The sequence below is a fragment of the Meleagris gallopavo genome, chromosome 15, assembly GCF_000146605.3.
Source record: "Meleagris gallopavo isolate NT-WF06-2002-E0010 breed Aviagen turkey brand Nicholas breeding stock chromosome 15, Turkey_5.1, whole genome shotgun sequence".
Taxonomy (NCBI): Eukaryota; Metazoa; Chordata; class Aves; order Galliformes; family Phasianidae; genus Meleagris; species Meleagris gallopavo.
Window position 1 is genome coordinate 11,094,141 of NC_015025.2, and position 17,743 is coordinate 11,111,883.

General features: G+C 42.9%; 1 long non-coding RNA gene across 1 annotated transcript; it reads left to right on the forward strand.

Annotated features, from left to right (window-relative positions):
- Positions 1 to 6,994: 6,994 nt before the first annotated feature.
- LOC104913275 lies at positions 6,995 to 12,248 on the forward strand. Its single transcript, XR_004161417.1, has 3 exons — positions 6,995 to 7,348; positions 9,463 to 9,541; positions 10,903 to 12,248. It is a non-coding gene; the product is annotated as an uncharacterized LOC104913275 (long non-coding RNA).
- The last annotated feature ends 5,495 nt before the right edge of the window (positions 12,249 to 17,743 follow it).

Here is a 17,743-nt window from a genome sequence, read left to right on the forward strand (position 1 = left end):
TCGTGGAGCTTCAATTTTCACATGCTCAGCACAAAATCTGCTGTCATCTCTGTTTGCAATTCTGCCAGGCCCGTCAAAACAAGAGACACAATTAAAGGATGTTTGACAAAAAGAATACTGAAAAGGAAAAAGAAAAAAAAAGCTGCAGAGGAGAATAAATGAATGCAGTAGAATGTTCACCAAAAACCTGCTGACATTCCTTTTTTCTTCTCAGTTAATATAAATATGGATGCTCAGAAATACTCATGAAAACTAGATTCTTTATGTTAAGAAGGTTTGCGAGGCAGCTTCCTAATGCACTTGAAGTCTTAAAACCAGGAAGCATGCTGTCCTCGCTGGGGCATGGAACAACAATGTTAAGAAGTGTGTTAGCAGACAGCTGTCAGTTCCAAGTAAGCAAGACCCCTGTGCTGAGTATCACTGGTAGGTCCAATGAGGCAGACATTTCAACAGCATGTATTGCAGTCTTGGCACTCCAGATATTGAGAAATACAACTACACACTGCCAAGGTGGAAGGCTTTTTGCCTTGTGGGTGAGGAGAGATATAGTAACAACCTCCACACACTGGTTGCCTCTCTCACTTCAAAATCAGTGCAACGCAATGGGGATCTTTCCAAACACTGAGACAAAGTAGTGAAGCAGGAATCTGCTTAATAAGGGGAAAAAAAGCCTGAGGCAAAGGCATAGGAAATTCTGCCACTGCAGTGTAGGAAACAGAATGTTATGGCAACAAACAAGTGATGTTCTTGCCAGACTGAAATCCATGTTGGAAAACTGGAAACCTGTGTTTTAAAGGAAAAATCAAAGAACACAGCACAGCCAGCTCTTTGTATTTCCTGATTTGTTATGCTACAAAAGTGTCCAAAGCCAAAAACGTCAATATCACCATACATCCAATATGTATTGCTGGGATCATTTGAAGGAAAGGGAGGAAGGTCTCATGCTGATGCCTCTGTAGGGTCCAACTCCACCATGGTCTTCTTACTTCTAGGGATCTTGTTCAAGAGAATCCAGAGCAGAGCTACCAAAGCTCAAAGGGAAGTATTTAAAATCCACTTGGTTCCTGTTACTTGAAACTAAATCTGCCAAAATGGCAGGTCAAGATAAGCACTGATCTTGAATAGGAGAAAATTGGCAGTGGAGAATATTTTCCAGTCTGTGGCATGCAGATTTCCCAGACAGAGTGTGCTTTTTGTTATTGCTAGTATATGCATATATGGTTGACTATGTTCACTGTGCAGCTTTAAGAAGGGAAGGTTAATGTGTTAACTAAACAAGGGCTGCAACAGAAGTAACAAACACAGTCATTTGAAAACAATTAGAGCTCTTCCTCAGGAGAGGAGAGATCTTTCTCCTTCTTCAAACGTTTCTGCACATTCTTCCCTTTCAACTAGCCTGGATAACTCTATTACTCACAAATTGTATTCTGTATGTAGAATTTTTCAACCTTCTGGTTGTTTACAGTAATTAGGGTTGCCTCTGTAGTGATATCATATCTGTTTAAAAATGTTTTTCACTTAGCACTTAACCAAATTTCAAAGCATAGCTGTTGCTCAGCAACAGAAAAAAAAAGCCAGCTGCTGTTTCCTGAGTAGAAAATTAGGAGTGTAATCACCTAATGGCATCCCATTCACTGATAATTAAGCAAATTATGTTCAAGGAAATGCCTTATATTAAGACACATCACAATCACATCAGTGATTTTTCTTCTACCTACAGGCTCAGATCTTGGCTCCTGCTCTAAGCAGCCTGAATAAAATTAATGCTTAATGAAGAACGTTACTCCTAAAGCGTAGGAACAGAGCAGAGCCTCAGAGATGTAACCCAAGCCAGGGCATGTGAGAGAGAGGGGAATCACATTCAGACCTCTAGAAATTCACCCTAACACCCCAAAACTCAACAAAAGCCTGACAGAACTGCTATCAAGTATCTTCTGTAGGTCATCATGGCCCTCTCTGCTTCTTGCAGCACAGAGACATGGCTGGCTCCAAGGGCTTGTGCATGCCCACAGCTCCACTGCCCACAGTTAGTGCTCCCCGAGGCCTTCTCAATGGCCCACAAGTAATGTTCTACGAGGCCTTCTCAATGGCCCACAAGTAATGTTCTACGAGGCCTTCTCAATGGCCCACAAGTAATGTTCTATGAGGCCTTCTCAATGGCCCACAAGTAATGATGTTCTATGAGGTCTTCTCAATGACCCCCACGTTCTTCAAGGCCTGCACTGTGGTCCGCCTGCAGTGCTCCACGAAGCCTTCCCTCTCCGTGGGCCCTCTTGGCCTTAGATCAGGTGGGCTGACTCCTAAGAGTTGCTTTTTGCAATGTGCTCTGATAATGGTTATATGCAGTGTCAGGTGGCACTGATAGTTCTAAGGAAGCCTGGTCCTGCTGTGCAAAGGAAACTGAGAACTTGGTCCTACAGGACCTTACCCAGCACTCAAAAGACAAAAGCGTGGGGATCCTAAATGGCTTAGAATCCTCGTAAAATAAGAGCAATTAATTTTAATCCCCACTAGATGGTGCAGGAAGTCAATAAATGTCAATTGTCCTCTAACACTGGTCTTGACTTTCAAGCATTTCCATATTCTTCTGCAATGCCTCGTCAGATGGTTCCTCTCAGGAAGCCCTAAGCAGAGCTTGAGCTGGAATCTGAGCAGCACCTGATCTGCCTGCTGCTCACCAGAAGGAGTTTTAAAACACCTTTTGGGCATAGCTAGCTGTGTTTGTGCAGCATACTGTTATTATGATTAATAATAAAAGCAATATTAATAATACCTATTTGGAAATTCTTTCTAGGAATAAAGAGAAAGGTAATTCTTCAGGCATTCTGAACTTCTCTATGAGCTTTAATAGGAAATTGCGTCCTTTTTTCTATGATAAGATGGTTTGATGTATCAAAAGACAAGATCCGTTGTCTTATAATTACTTTGTAAATGATCTGAAAGTACAATCTGTACAGCTTCTAGTACAAATGGTCTAATTCACGGTAAAGATCTCCGAGATTCTGCAATAATATAAAAATATACATAAAGATAATGAAATCCTGATGGTTTTTATAATTATTTCTGTCTTGTGAGATTGCAATAACTTCAACCCCCTCTTTCAGCTTTCCGAATCTCAGGCCATAAACCAGAGGGGTACTGCAGGATCAATATGCAGGTTATTTAGAAGAGTGTTTGATGCACATATGACTTTCTGTAACACTGACACATGGCAGCATGTAGATCTAAAACCAACAACAAAACATGCACAGGCTTGGGTAAGGATGAAAGAGAGAATGAACGTGGCAGATGTTAGCTGGATCACGGAATGCTTAGCTGGAAGGCACTCAGTCTGTGGTGATGAAGGTGGAATAACATCCTGTATAGATGAGAATGCAATTTACCCAGGGTGCTTGCAAGCAAATAAAAAAAATACAGTACCATACCCATGATACAAACCCCCTCTGTTCAGTCCCAAACTTTGCCATGAGGCAGTGCTCCTAAACATCTAAACCTACATGGGTCAGATGAGTTTCCAGCTCTTTGAACACAAATCAAATCCAAAGAGATAATGAGCCAAACGGGGATATTAATTATTTTTTATGTTGTCATGTATTTTGAGACATTTAATTAGTGTCATAAAAATATATAATATACATTTTCAATAAAGAATTCAAAGTACCACAATCAAAGATCACGTGACCTTAGTTTCATTATGAAAAGTACCTGGATTCAATAAAAGGAGGACAGAGCTTTATCCTAGACATAAATTTGGTTCAGGCAGCAATATTGAGAGGTTAAATGGTAAAGAAAACTAATCTCTTAAGGCAATATGAATCATAGGAAAAGAGGTTGTGGAAAAGCGATAATAAAAAATCACAGCTGCAATTTTCTTTTCACTGAACCAAAGCCTATAGGTGATGGACAGCACTGCTGGTGCCCCACACCATAGCAATGGAATCATAAACCCAACCAACCCGAGAGCAAGCCTGCGGCACTTGTAGGTCACACGCAGGCAGTGAAGGTAAGCAGAGATGCCATCTACTCCATGTTAAGCCACGAGCAACCCTGTAATGTGTCTGGCTTCAAATCTTCAAGGAGTCACCGGTGTAAAACACCGTGAGCGCATCATCTTCTGGTATCAAACAGTGCAGCTGCATTGTTTCAGTACAGCTGTGCCAGTTTACCCCAGTTGACAGCTTGGTGCCATATATTTCCTGTAGTCAGTGTAGTTGCTTGCTTGAATTTTTGAAGCCAGTTTAGATTGACCACAGACAGTTTTGAAGTTCTCCTTTATTCCTCGCTGTTGTATTTGCTGTTGGCCTGCATGCGAGACTACGCCAAAGTGAGTTGTCTTCACTGCCATTTTCACAGCAGCTTTAGATTCTGGTGTGCTCTAAATCTGGAGCTGAACTGCAGAGATCCACCTCTTGGGCAGCACACTTGGTCAGTTGTCTGGATTCTGGAGCGTTCATTTATAAGTATAGGGAATCCTGCCATTGTTTGGTTTTGTTTTTCAGTTGTTTCCGTTCTTTCTCTTAAATCACAGCATGTTTTGGGTTTAAGCTTTTTAATAATCTCTTTGGGGAGTCAAATTTGATCTGAAGAAATATAGGATAAAGTAACTCTTCTGCTAATGCTGCAATGTCATCACAGAAAGCAGCCTGCTGGGTCTGAGCGCTCAGCTCAGCGGTACAGGCATGCACAAAAAGGCCTTTAATCTTTTTTGTTGTTGTTGTTGTTGAAGCAATATGAGCTGTATCTTAATTTTCCACAGAACACGATAAATGTCGCTAGGAAGGAATGACACAAAGAAAAGGAAAAATGATGTCCGCGTACTCCAGATTTATTTTGGTTTACTTTAGTCTTCATAAGTCCAAATCCATAGCAAACACACAAACCACAACGAAAGAAGGCTGTGTATTGAAAGAATTTCTTCCTGAAAGGTGGAGCTGCAACATGTTCTCACACATTTGCAAAAGTTATGACTCACTCCTTAGGAAAATGCAGGTTGGTATCCCTCCTGGTATCAGAAAAATACTTGCTTTAAATGTTCATTCAGAATGACAGCCCTGCTGGGAAGCTCACAAAGTGAAGACTTAGATTGAATCTTCTTTAAGAAGTCAGTTTTCTGTATTTGCCTGACACCTGTATGGAATCTTTGCTGCACACTCTTTTTCCTGCTATGAGCTGCAGAAAGCCATAAAGAGCATTTCTGGAAAGCCAAAGGCATTCCATCTCCATCTCATACCTAAACCTCTCTGATGACAACATGAGATGTGCAGGCTGGAATTGAGTTGACTCAGGAGGAAAGGTTGATACTTCCAGGAATGAAAATCCCACCTCTGGTCCCCACAGCTGCATGTGGACAACACCAGCTCATATTCCTGACAATTTTCATGTATCAGACAAACTATGAAATGGATGAAAGGCGATACCTCCTGCAGTGTGGTCTCTGTGTATTTGGTGCTCATGAAGAAAAATAGAAAGATCACTGAGCAGAACAGAACTCTTTTATGTTCTTGGCAACAGTTATGTTCCTAGCAAACCAGGGACCTCCTGTCAGTCCAGCTGTGCATGGGACACATGCACCTGGACCTGATGTCACACCACTGTCCCCCTCCTGTACCCTTACAGTGACAATGAAATGTTAGACTAATTACACCCAACTTCTCTGACCCTCTGACTACTTATTACAAAATTTAGTAATTACCAAACTACTTAGTACCTTTCCCTTTTCCCTGGCTGTCCTGCAGCCACACTCAGGTTTTATTCCTTCTTGAAAGTACAGACTAAATCCTGGATACGATTACACTCCATCACCTCTCTGTACAGAAGCTGTCTTCACCACATTCTGCTATACTCTCTGTGTCTTCCTATGTTGGTTGGTTTTGTTTTTTTGTTTTTGTTTTTGGTTTTTTTATTATTAGATTAAATCTGGCTTTATAAGTGTTTGTATTTCTGATAAACAAAATATAGTTGCTGGGGTTGTATTTTTCAGTGCTTTAATACAGAACCAGGTCTCCTGTGTACCTTCCAGAGGAACAGATGCAGTGCAGCTAATGCTGCCTGGATAATGGGAGAATGCTGTACTCGTGTTTTACACAGTCCAGAGCACTGATGAATAACACCATAAGGGAAAGCAGAACTACCTTATGAAATACACTGCAAGGGCTGCGTAACGAGAAAACACCCATCTTCACGATGTATGTCTGACAGAGGTCTTTATTAGATCAAATCAGCAAACTTTCTTCTGATTGATCCTCCTGCAGCCTCAATAGCTCATATCTGCTCATTCCAGCTGCAGTGTTAAATCCATTTACTTCTCACTCTATAATCTCCTCTTATAAACAGTCAATGCCAATTCTTATACTTTGCTAACTGATCACAACCTCATTATTATAACCTCAGTAGCTAATCCAGTCAGATAGCAAAAATTAGGGGTTGCACTTGCCCATTAAAGAGCTGCTTTTCACAGCCTGTTGATCTATTTCCTGAATTTAAAGAAAGGAGCACTGCAAATCAACACTGTGTTTGTATCACAGCAACTCCAGAGCAGCCATCTGCAGAGGAGCAGCACGCATGCACACAGCAGCCACAGCCACAAACAGCTCTCACTGCAGCAGGAGGCAACAATTTCATGAACATACACGGTGGGGAACAGCCTAAATAAAGCAGTAGCCTGTCATAGATCTTCTGCACACATACAGCCATGCAGGATAAGGCACTGGAGCAAGGTATTGAATGAAAGAAACGCCAGTTTTCTAGAAACCTAAGGGGACAATTTTCTATAATGCTCTCTCATGGCACTTCCTCATCTTGTATTTCTCCCTCCTTGTGCCCTCGGACTGGTAAAAATGGGCAAAGATGTGGTAATAATAAAACATCCACTGTCTGCTTTGTCTTCAGGCTGAGGTGATGGCATGAATCTCTGCTGAAAACAAGAAGTTACAGCAGATGATGTAATTTTAAAACCATCTGTTGTAATTTACTGAATAATGAAGTGAAGCCTGGCTCTCCCCCGCCTGCGTGCCATTTGCCATTGTTCTGGCACATCCCTAAAATGCCACTGGCCTCTTCTCAGTGTCTCTGGGTGCCAAAGCACACGGGGGGGGATTATGGTGCTTCAGCCCTAATGATGACTGTCCAAGCACTGCTCATCCATGGGAAATGTGAAATGCCCAAATTTAGTTCAACCCCTGCACAGAGACATTACAACAGAGCCAGTTTTGCAATGCTCTCATCGGAAGTTGTTTCCATCTTCCCAGTGTCTGAGAAGGGCAAGGTCACGCTGAATGAGCAGCAAATCTGAGTGAATCTGGAGTTCATTGGGGGATTGATGGACTAAAATACAAACACATCTCAGAAGGTAAAATCGTATGCTTCCTCATCCTCTCTCTTTTTATCTTATATAGCAACTTGGAATTCTTTCTCTCTTCTCTTTATTCAAAGCCTGTTCACTTCTTTTGGTGTCTGAAATAAAAATCAGCGTGTTGGAAATATTGTAGTTGATGCGTGGGAACCAAACTCTTGCTTTACTGTTGGGATCCCCTCTGATTTCAGGGTCTCATTCTCCACTGATTGCCTGCTAGACTTTGCTTGGAGTCTAAAAAAATAACACAAGAAAGGACTAAATTAAAGAAACAGCCTGATCTTGGCTGGGTATCCTTCATCTAGTTTAGAGAGGTTTACAGCATTGCATAGGGAGACCGGGAAGGTGTTTTACAGCGTATCCTTTCAAATGTGAAACACCAGATGTTTTTTGGTTTTGTTTTTTTTTTTGTTTGGTTTTTTTTTTTTGTCTTTTTGCAGCTTTCCTTAAGAAGTCACCGTGGTGCGAGCTGCTGACTCAGCACTGCCTGATAGTGAGCTGCAGGATAGCGTGAAGCCGGAACATCGGGCATGGAGCAAGTCCTTCCATCAGCAAAGCCAACCTCTGGGGCAGACTGTAATCACACAGCTGAGTTCTGAGGTGATAATCAAAAGGTTGATGTAAGAGAAAATGGGATGTGCTGCCTGGGACACCAGGGTGGGCTGCTCCTGAGACACTGCCCAGCCTTTTGCTTGCCTTGCCCAGCAGCATTTGCCAACTTTCGAGTCCTGGGTCTCAGTATGGAGAATTTTTTCCTTTTTGCCAGGTGGAATACATTCACTGAAGTGAAGGTACTTGGTAATAAATTCTTTCTGGAGCTCTGTTTAATGTTACTTGGACACAGCACCATTTGTCCAGCTCATTGGCTGCTGTGTCTCTGATGGGTGCTGAGACATTAACAGCAATTCACTCTTCAGTTTTACAGCTTCCACTATTTCCTTCTGTCTTCCCAGGCAGTCTGCTGAGCAGGTGCCTTGCTGATTTCAACATATGAGCTCAGATGCAGATGCCAGGACCTGGAAGACATTTTAATTCCTCCAAAACCTGGGTATTTTTCAGTAGTTTTTCAGCAGCCTGTGTCAGTATCTCTGAACATGCTTTTGGTTTTGCTTTGTATTTCATCTCTGAGCCCTTTGTCACAAGTTCAGTACCACCAGTTCAAGAATGGATCTAGTTTAGATTAAAGCAGTAGCTTTTCTGTAGCCTCTACAAACTGAAATTTCAGCCTGCACATTTTTCATCATAGCTCTGCCTGTAATTCGCATTGTCTCAGCAGCAATAGGGTTGTGTCATCATCTGCTTTTAATGGCTGCCAATTTCCTTTCTTCTACCACATAGCTCAGAGAAAGTCAGGGTAACCTGGCAGGCCCTGAGTTGCCTGGCTTGTTGGCTTTCTCTTTCCTTTTTGCATGCTCCTGCTCATTCTTATGCCCAGTATTAGCCTGGATTTTGTAGTTTCCCTCTCTGTGAGGTTCTGCAAGCCATTCGTGCTGGAAAGGTACAAAATTTCACCCCTCAAATCCCTACAACACAGTGCAATTACTTATTTATCTATTAATTTTTTGCTGTAAAGTGCAGCATAAGGATTTCTCTGGGTGCCAGCAGTGCTTATATCTTCAGTAGCCAAAGCACAGCCTGTGATTGTTTTTCTTTGCAGCCTTGCATGCTTCCCGCGCTGCTCTTTGGTATAAGAGCAGAGGCTGCCTCCAGAACAGAACAGCTTATCACAGAAACACTCATAAATCAGGTCTTGCCTTTAACCTTAAGCCAGAGCTCTCAGTGTAAGATAAAGCGGTGCCAGACCACACAGTTCATCTCGGGGCTGGAGGTATAAGCCCTGGAGCCTGGCTCCATTCCCAGGCAGATGCCAGCCCCAGACATGCTGCTCCAAGGGCCGGCCAGGTCTGGCTTCTCTTGCTTTGGCTGCTGTTCAGCTCTGGATTCATAATACAGCTTAGTGACAGATGTAATAAACCCCTCTCTCATCTGCCTCCCATTGCTACCAAAGGAACATTATGATTTTTGTCAGCTACTTCTTGACCCTCTCATCTCTTACTGCAGCTTGCAATGAAATGTTGTCATCAGATCTTATCTGATCTTTTCCCTCTTAGGAACCAAGGCAAAAAATAAAAACGCTAAATTGGGAATTCAGGTCACCTGAGTGTCCCCTTTCCCTTCTTGTTGATTCAGGTATGTATAAAATGGACAGATGACTTTAAAATTAATTTACATACAGCAACAATTATTCAACACTCCTCCACGCTCCAAAGTCAGTATGAGTGAGTTAATATGTGCCAACACTGCACCAATGACGTGGCACACAACTAAATGGCCCGACAGCTCATGGAAGCTTTAATACCCAAAACTCTGCCAGAGCTGTCAGTAAGAGGCACTTCCAGTAGCACATCTCCGACTAAGCCTAAACCCGAGACCGAATTCTGCTGCTTAAATGCAATTTAAACTCCACCTGCTGGCTGAGCTCCTTAATGGCATCATGTCTTCCCACCGATGGTGCTTAAGCTTCATCCCTTTTCAGTGGTTACGGGCTTAAGAATAATCTCGTGATACATCCAACTAAGAAAAAGACTAGGTGAGACATTCCAAGGGGATTACTGATTTTGAAACCTCTGTTTAATAGACATAGCTCTGGTTTGCAAAATCACTGATCACTTTTGAAAATGTTGGCCAGAACAGTATAGAAATATTGGAATGCATGTTGGACTATGGAGGAGTAAAAAATGTCTGCATCAGTCCAAAAAAAAAAAGAGAGAGAGAGAGAGATTATGTTTTATGAAGCAGGCTTGAGATAGTGGTAGAGTAACCAGATGGTGCTTCATTTGCCAAATCCAGCTTCCACAATTGTCAAATAATTACATAACAGTGGACTTAACTGTACGTACACATGCAGAGCATGATGCGTATGCATGATAATGCAGGCAATGAGGTTGGTGCAGACAGTGGACATTAATTTTATTGAAAGTTCCTGCACGCCTATGTTTTGATGCTCTGAAAGAAAATTTGGATTTTGCTTTTTTTTTTTAAATTTTAGTACCTAAAAAGCAACTTCAGTGGAAAAACAACATATAAAGCAGATGAATATGAGGGGCATAAGAAGCGTAAGAATATGAGGTGTGTTCAAGTACTGTGCACTGCTAAATGCTTCCATCTGTGATAAGGGCAATTTAGCATAAAACTGCACATTTCTTACTTCCTAAAAACTGGCCAAGCCTTAGAAAAATGTTATCATATTAATGAGATAGAAACCTCTGAGAATTCAGTTCATAGCATATAGAGAAATCAAAAACTAATTTGGGAGGCATGTTCCCAAGACATGGGGCTTGTCCACAACAATCAGTGCTCTGCAAGTCACCCAATATTATTTCCCTGTCAAAGCATGCGTAGAAATACTTGGATTTTCATTTTCTCTCATATTTGTATTTCACATTCATTTATTTTCCAATAAACCATATATGTGACTGTATTTCTATTGTATGATACGTTTGGAAAGTATTCACCACAACTATCACCTAGAGAATGCTTTGATTTTCAAGGTTTGAGATGATCAACCGACCCACAAGACTAACCCTGCTTGCCTGGTTCATCCAGAATCCTCTCCATGACCCTCAAGGCACCACCAAACCAGTATCCTGGCAGATTTCTCACTGATATTCAGCCCAGTGCTTTCCATAAGCCACTTTTTATGAACAAAAATGTAATCAGATGAATTAGCAAGGAACGAGTAGAAGGGAATAGCATAACCCAAAATCAGCTGTAGGGCTTTGTGTAAAGACAGCAACAAAGGATATTTTTCTGCAAGGAAGGAATGAAGAAATAAAGAAAGAAAGAAAGAAAAATAACTCTTTTCCATTTGTGCATTACAGATACCTGCTTATTCTTCTTGTGTTCTGTGACACAATATGAAAATGACAAAGAAACCTGCCTCATCTCTAGACCTGTGCTTGAGTTTCCTGCCTTTGTATAACGTGTTCCTTCTACCAGAAATCACGTATAAATACGGTCTTAGGGATGCACACTTAGTTTCATGGTGGCTACCCCACCAAAGGCAGGACATGGGAACACAGTCGTATTGCAAAGCACATGGGGAAAAATAAATAAATAAATAAAAAGAGCAAAACTTAGCAATAATCACTGGGTTTCTCCTTAACATGTGTAAACCCTTTAAATGCACAAGTTCTGAATAGTTGTCAGGAAACCAAGACTTCAGTTAGGAATAATTGGTTATGGTTCATCCCCTCAGCATCTGCTCAGTGTCAGCACTACAGCCCATCTGCAAGCAGCAGAAGCAGCTGGAGATGTGTGGTCAGTTCTGTGAAGGTTTGGGAGCCAGAGGCTGGGGTGCAGTACAGGTGATTCCCACAGAGGGAGATGTTGCTTTCTTTATGCCTTAAGTTTTTTTTTTTTTCCATCTAGCCCTGGGAAAACTTCCATGTGTTCCAGTCATTACACAGACGCTTGAACTTCACATTCATGTATATTCCTGAATGATGTTTTTTCTATTGTCCGTATGTATAGGTTTTCTACTCCACAAAGAGCTGAAGGTGGACTGTTACAAAGTGACTTGGCAGACCATGTTGAGCCAGCATTTATGACAGCCCATGCCTGTTTTCTTAGCCCACTCTGATTACATTCCCCAGACAGGGACAGAGCACCCAGCCCAGCAAAGCAGTGGGGTGGCTGTTGCTCCCCAGCACTTCCTTGGGTCCTTCAGCCACTTTTGCCACAAACACACAGGGACAATTCACACCTCAGTCTCAATTGCAAACTGGTACCAAATACCACCGTTTGTTGCTTTATGCTCCTTTATCTGCACAGAGAAGTATAGCAGAAATGCTAAGTCAGGGCTTGAAGCAGTGATGGAGCACCTGGTGGGAAGGCAGGGGAGCTCAGGTGCATGCAATGCAGATGAGTGACCAGAAGGGCTGGAGCCAGGATCCACCCCTTCCCAGACCTCATTTAAGGGTTGGCAGTGGCAGTAAGGGGATCTTGGTGGAGATCCTTACTTACCTGAGGCCTTCTGAAGATAAGAAGCTTCTTTCCTTTATTTCTCTGCCTACGGCTGTTGCATTTGAGCAAATCCTCACTTGTTGAAATCTTCACTTGCTGCATCCTAGGACCTTGCTGCACTGCTGTTTTTGCTGCACTTTCCAGTGTGTTCCAGTAACTTATTTCAGAATAAACAGAAGTTGCAACGGTTGCTCTGATGTAAACAAATTTATAAAGTTGTTTAAATTGAGTGTGTCAGCCTCTAATGATCTTTTGTTTGCTATGACAATGATCTTCACAACTGCAGATTTTAATTTAATGAGTAGGGTTTATCTCATGAGATGAGTTTGCAAGCCCTTGACTGCAGTGCTGCCTGGACGGTGTTACAGCAGGCTCCAAATCTCTCAAATCCTCCATGAACCATATTCTAGATAATGTCTCTTGTCCAGGACAGGAGCTTTTTCAATTAATGTTCCTCAGAGACGTGATCTGATTTTGCTTCTGGAGGCAAAGAAACGAGAATTGGTTCATTTTAAAAATAACCTGTTATGTGAAGTGATGCATCATAGAGCTCTCACACAGAGGAGCAGTTAGTAAAGTATTCCATAGCAACAGCCACATCTTAATAGGAGATCATCTCCTGGACATCTCCCTTTGCATTTCTGCAATTACTGACTCTGTCTCCTACCATCTGCAATTATATAAAATCCCTCTGGCAACAGTAGCTTTTGCTTACATGGAAAATTAACATTATGGAAGCTATGGGATTTAACAACTAAAAATAAGAAATATGAGTTGTTGCATGACTATTCACCAAGCTTTCCACCAGCTACAAGGAATCTCTGAGCGGATCATCATGGGACATAATTTTGAATCCTCTGGCTTCATGATGTAAAACATAACTCTTAGGTTTAATACTTCATTTGCAAAATAACATGGAACTTTCCCCCACCCACTTGACATTAAAAAGCAGTCTTGCAGGAGGCCAGGAGAATATCAGAAGAAAATGAGCTGTGATGCTTAACACACAGCCTGAATCAGGTGATGCTCAGGGCTGACATCAGAGGCAGACAAGTGTTCCTGTTCTGTGTGCTTCAGTCTTATTTTAGAGCATGCTTCTTCCATGCTGCTAGGAGATAAGCACTAATGTTTCCTGATGTCTCTGCGTCACGCTGCAGCAGTACTGCTACCAATTCTATAATTCAAAACAGCATTTATCTTTTATTTAGGTGAAGTATGTTTTGAAATGCATTCGGTGGCTTTTATTTTGAAGGAGGGGGCTTTGAACTGCGTTACACTGGAGGTCAGTATTTTCTCTTCTCTACAGGTTAATTATGACTGTACCAACTTTATCATGTTCTTAATCACAGCATCCATTGGCTGCATAAGGGATTTCATAATCCAGGTTAAAAAGTGCAATTTTTAATTTTCCAGATTTGAAATGGAAAAAAAATACCCTTTCTTTTAGAAAAAGAAGTCTTTTTGTCTTAAAAAAAAATTCAAAGCGATTAAAGATTTTTTTGTAGGAGGGGTTAAGCATTGGTAACAATTAGCATAGGCGATATTTTTCTGGAAGAATGCAATTCAAAAATGGCATAGATATTCAAGAATTTGATTTGTCCCAAATTTCTTTTGTGGAATTGCACAAAAGTTGGCCTGCCTACAAAAGAAGTTTTGAACAAAATAAGTCAATTATGTGCTGTAACTTGCAGGCTGTTTACCAGGCTGGAAAATGAGTCCCAGACACCCACTTGTGCCTGAAAGTATCAATCTAACCATAACATATTAGCACTAGTTGACACTTCTGCTACAGAATAACAAGCCTGGCAACAATATAGAGCCAACAGTGCTTTGAGAAAACTGAGGCAAGAGGAAATAATTGTTTTTGATGTTCAGAAGAGGGGAACTATATGATCAGAATTGCTGGGATGTGGATGTCAGAGCTAAGAGTGACTACCTGAAAATGAAATTAACTGTGGTAGAGGACAGCTGGATATCAAACAGCTGTTCACAAAGTCAGCTGGTTTTTTGAGGCATGCTGGAAATCAAACTGCAGTTTTCTATCTGTATAATGAAGCTAAAAATGGATCATTATGATCAATGGCTCTGATCCTGCTCAAAATATGTACCAAAACTCGTGCCAGCACGTGTTCCAGCACCACTGCTAGGTGTTTGTGATCAATCTTGCTTGCAAAAGCTCCTGATTCTGATGGGTTAATTTTGAATAATGGTGGATCCGCATATCTTTATGGTGGCAGGAAATCAGGGCTAAGTGAAAGAAAAGACCTTGTTCCACTTCTGTACATTCAACTTGTGTAGTGCAGAATTTCTCACGACGACAATAATCACATTGGATTACAGCAATCTGTATGGAGGCCATTGTCAGCCTGCTGGAAATCACAGTTAATACCCTCTGCTGTCAGGAGGGATGGATTCTAGGTCTGTGCAATGCATTAGCAGTGTGATGAGCATTGACTGGATTTGGTAGGAGGTCACTGTGCCCATCTGATGCAGCATGCAAGGATGTCAGTGGCATCACACATACTGTAAGCACATAGATGTGATTGCTACCTGACTTTAAGGGGTTAAATGAAGCATGGATTAGTGGTATAGTCTGCAGAAAGAGAGCAGACTAAGCAACTGAAGGAGTTTCAGAAGCCCCTCCTGAGAGGTCGGTCATGCCTGGGGAATCTGAACTTTCTCTCGACCAAGTGAAGGTGGAAGGGAACCAGCAGGAGTCTGTTGGCTTTGCACGCTAAATCCTGAGGAAATATTTCAGCAAACTGAAGTAACCTAGGCCATGCATTCGAAATATCCAGAGTAATAAACACAAAAACACCAGTGACTAATGAGGTCACAATCAGAATTAAGGTAGCTATTCCGAAGTGAAAAATGCTTAATCTATGTTTAAGAATACTACATCAGCTGCATTCCCTCCCTCCCCCTCTTCTCCCCCCCCCCCCCGCATCACTCTGTCCCCTCTCAAGGAATATTTCCTTCTCTGCTATCTGTGCTGCATAAACAAGTTGGGTGTTTAGATTCTCAGTCACTCAAAACTGTCTTCTACAAACAGTCCCTTGGTGTCACTCATATTGATTACAGAGTCAGTTTCAAAATGAGCATGAGCATGGGAATGTAAGAACACAAACTGTTTATATAAACCATAAGGGCAGCAGAGCTCTTAGAAAGGTGCTTTTTATCATTCTTTATCTAAATAAATATATCACTAATTTGGCAAAGGGAAGAAAACCTAAGCCAAGGTTTGTTTTAGTGAGGTAGTTTATTTAGTGTTGTTTTACTGTAAGCGATTCTCCCTTTTAGAAAATTATTTGTGCCATGCTGTGTGCTTTCAAAGCCAGATAGAATGAACCCTCTTTGCAGACCCAGCAGTATGATGAATCTGTTGTTCGGTGGGAGGTGAGGCAGTCAAAGTTAACATTAAAAGGATCATCCACTGCTTCTGCACTAGCATCCTATTCCAGGCACAAATTGTTTGGGCTCTCTGCAAACTCAGGAAGCTCCAGAGCCTGTCCCCAGTTGTGTTTGGAAAGCTTTCTTCAAAGGCTCAGAATGCAGAGATTCCCTTTAAAAGAGACAATATGAGCAATGACAGTAGAAAGGCACAGAAAGCAAGCTATGCTGGCTTTTAAGGTAACTATCTTCACCTAGTAGACTTGTATCAGCCCCATTAGACAAGCAATGTTGCATATTCTTCAAATTCCACACAGACCTTTGCAGCTTTTTCTGACAACAGAGATATTTGGGTGTCTTTGGTTGGTTTGGTTTTTAGTAACATTTGTGTGGGTGACAGCAAAATGGGGTGGGGTGAGGCAAGCACTGCAGGAGCTGTTCTGCTCTGTGCTCTTGCAGCCTGCAGGAAGGGTTCTGTGTGGGCAAGGGAAGGGAGTGGATCTTGGCTGCAGTGTGAATGCAGAGGAGGAGGTGGGAGATGGAGCATGATGGGAACATGGGGAAAGCAGTGTGTGTCCTCAGCTGTGTGCAATGATCCCATGGTAGATGGCCTAATAAGGAATGTAGTCACATCCTTAAGTTAAGGGCAGTCAGGGTCTACTCAGTGCTTTACTCAGCAGAGAGTCTTTGTTTAACAAATCTGTGTGTGGAACAGCATTCAGCCTGCAGTGAGTGCTCAGGGCACACAGTCACACCGTGCCTGCATGTGACTGCATGCTGCACTGAAACGTAATGAGGCATGTCTTGGGAGACCAGGAGTTTAGCTGCACTAAAAAGCAGACCAATCCTGGCCATTTGTACAGATGAGAGCAGTGAAATTATAATAACTGAGCTCACAGAACTGCACACAGCACTGTTTTTGTAGGCCTGATGCACTGTGCACAGCTCAGCCTGTGCTACGCCTTCAGTCCCTTTGTTTCAGAAACTTCTGAGTGATGTTTTCAGACCAAGTGCAATGTTAAACTACATCTCTTTAAGACAATCTGCCTTTCGTCCCTGAATTTTCTTTCTTCCATATACCACCCTCTTTCTGCTTTCTTTTTCACATGACCAAGTAAAAATAAGGAGAGCTGGAGTGTGCGTAGATAAGACAAACCCCTTCCCTCTCCCAGCTGCTCCTCAGCCCTTCTCGCCAAAGGTTTAATAGCAATGAAGCTGTGTCACAGTGCTGCTGTCACCTGCCACAGCTCCAGCCTGCAAAGAACAGGAAGGAGCACCAGGGAAGGCTGCAGGCTGCATTGCAGAGCAGCAGCAGAAGGGCCCAGGAGCAGCTGGGTGAGGATAGGAGCGTGCTGAGGGGACAACGGGCCCTGTGCTCTGTGACTGTGTGCTCCCAGCACAGCAAGGTGTGCTCAAGGACATCTGTGCCTCCACGGCATAAATTCCTCCCAAAGCTCCATCTGGGGCCTTTGCAAAATGGCAGCAAGCCATTTTTGTACAGCATGAGGAGCAGAGCGAGCAATCCAGTCAGTGCCTTTCATCCCCTCGAACAAGATACTCTGCTCAGGGAAAGAACGCAGCCTTAACCCTCCGCTTTGTCCTCCTCACCGTGTGAGGATTTAGGAGCAGAACACATCTGTGAGAGAGGGGCGGCTGTAGATGTAGGAGCCTGACTGCTCCCAGGGCTGCTTGCAGCTACGGGAAGCCTCCCAGAGCCACCGGGCTGCTGCTTGGGGAGAGGGGGAAGCGGGGCCGGAGCCTTGAGGAGGGGGCGAGGTGGAGGGCGGGGCTGCGTCAGGGGCGACCGTTACAGCACCGGGACGAGGCGGGGGGCAGAGCTGCGGTGAGGGAGGAGGAGGAGGACTGGAGGGATGTGACGCCAGGCAGCGCTCGGCATTGTGGGAGCGCGCCGCCAGCCCGTCCAGCCGTTCCCGTTGGCCCCGCGGGCGGAGCGCAGGCAGCGGGAGCGGGGCCGCC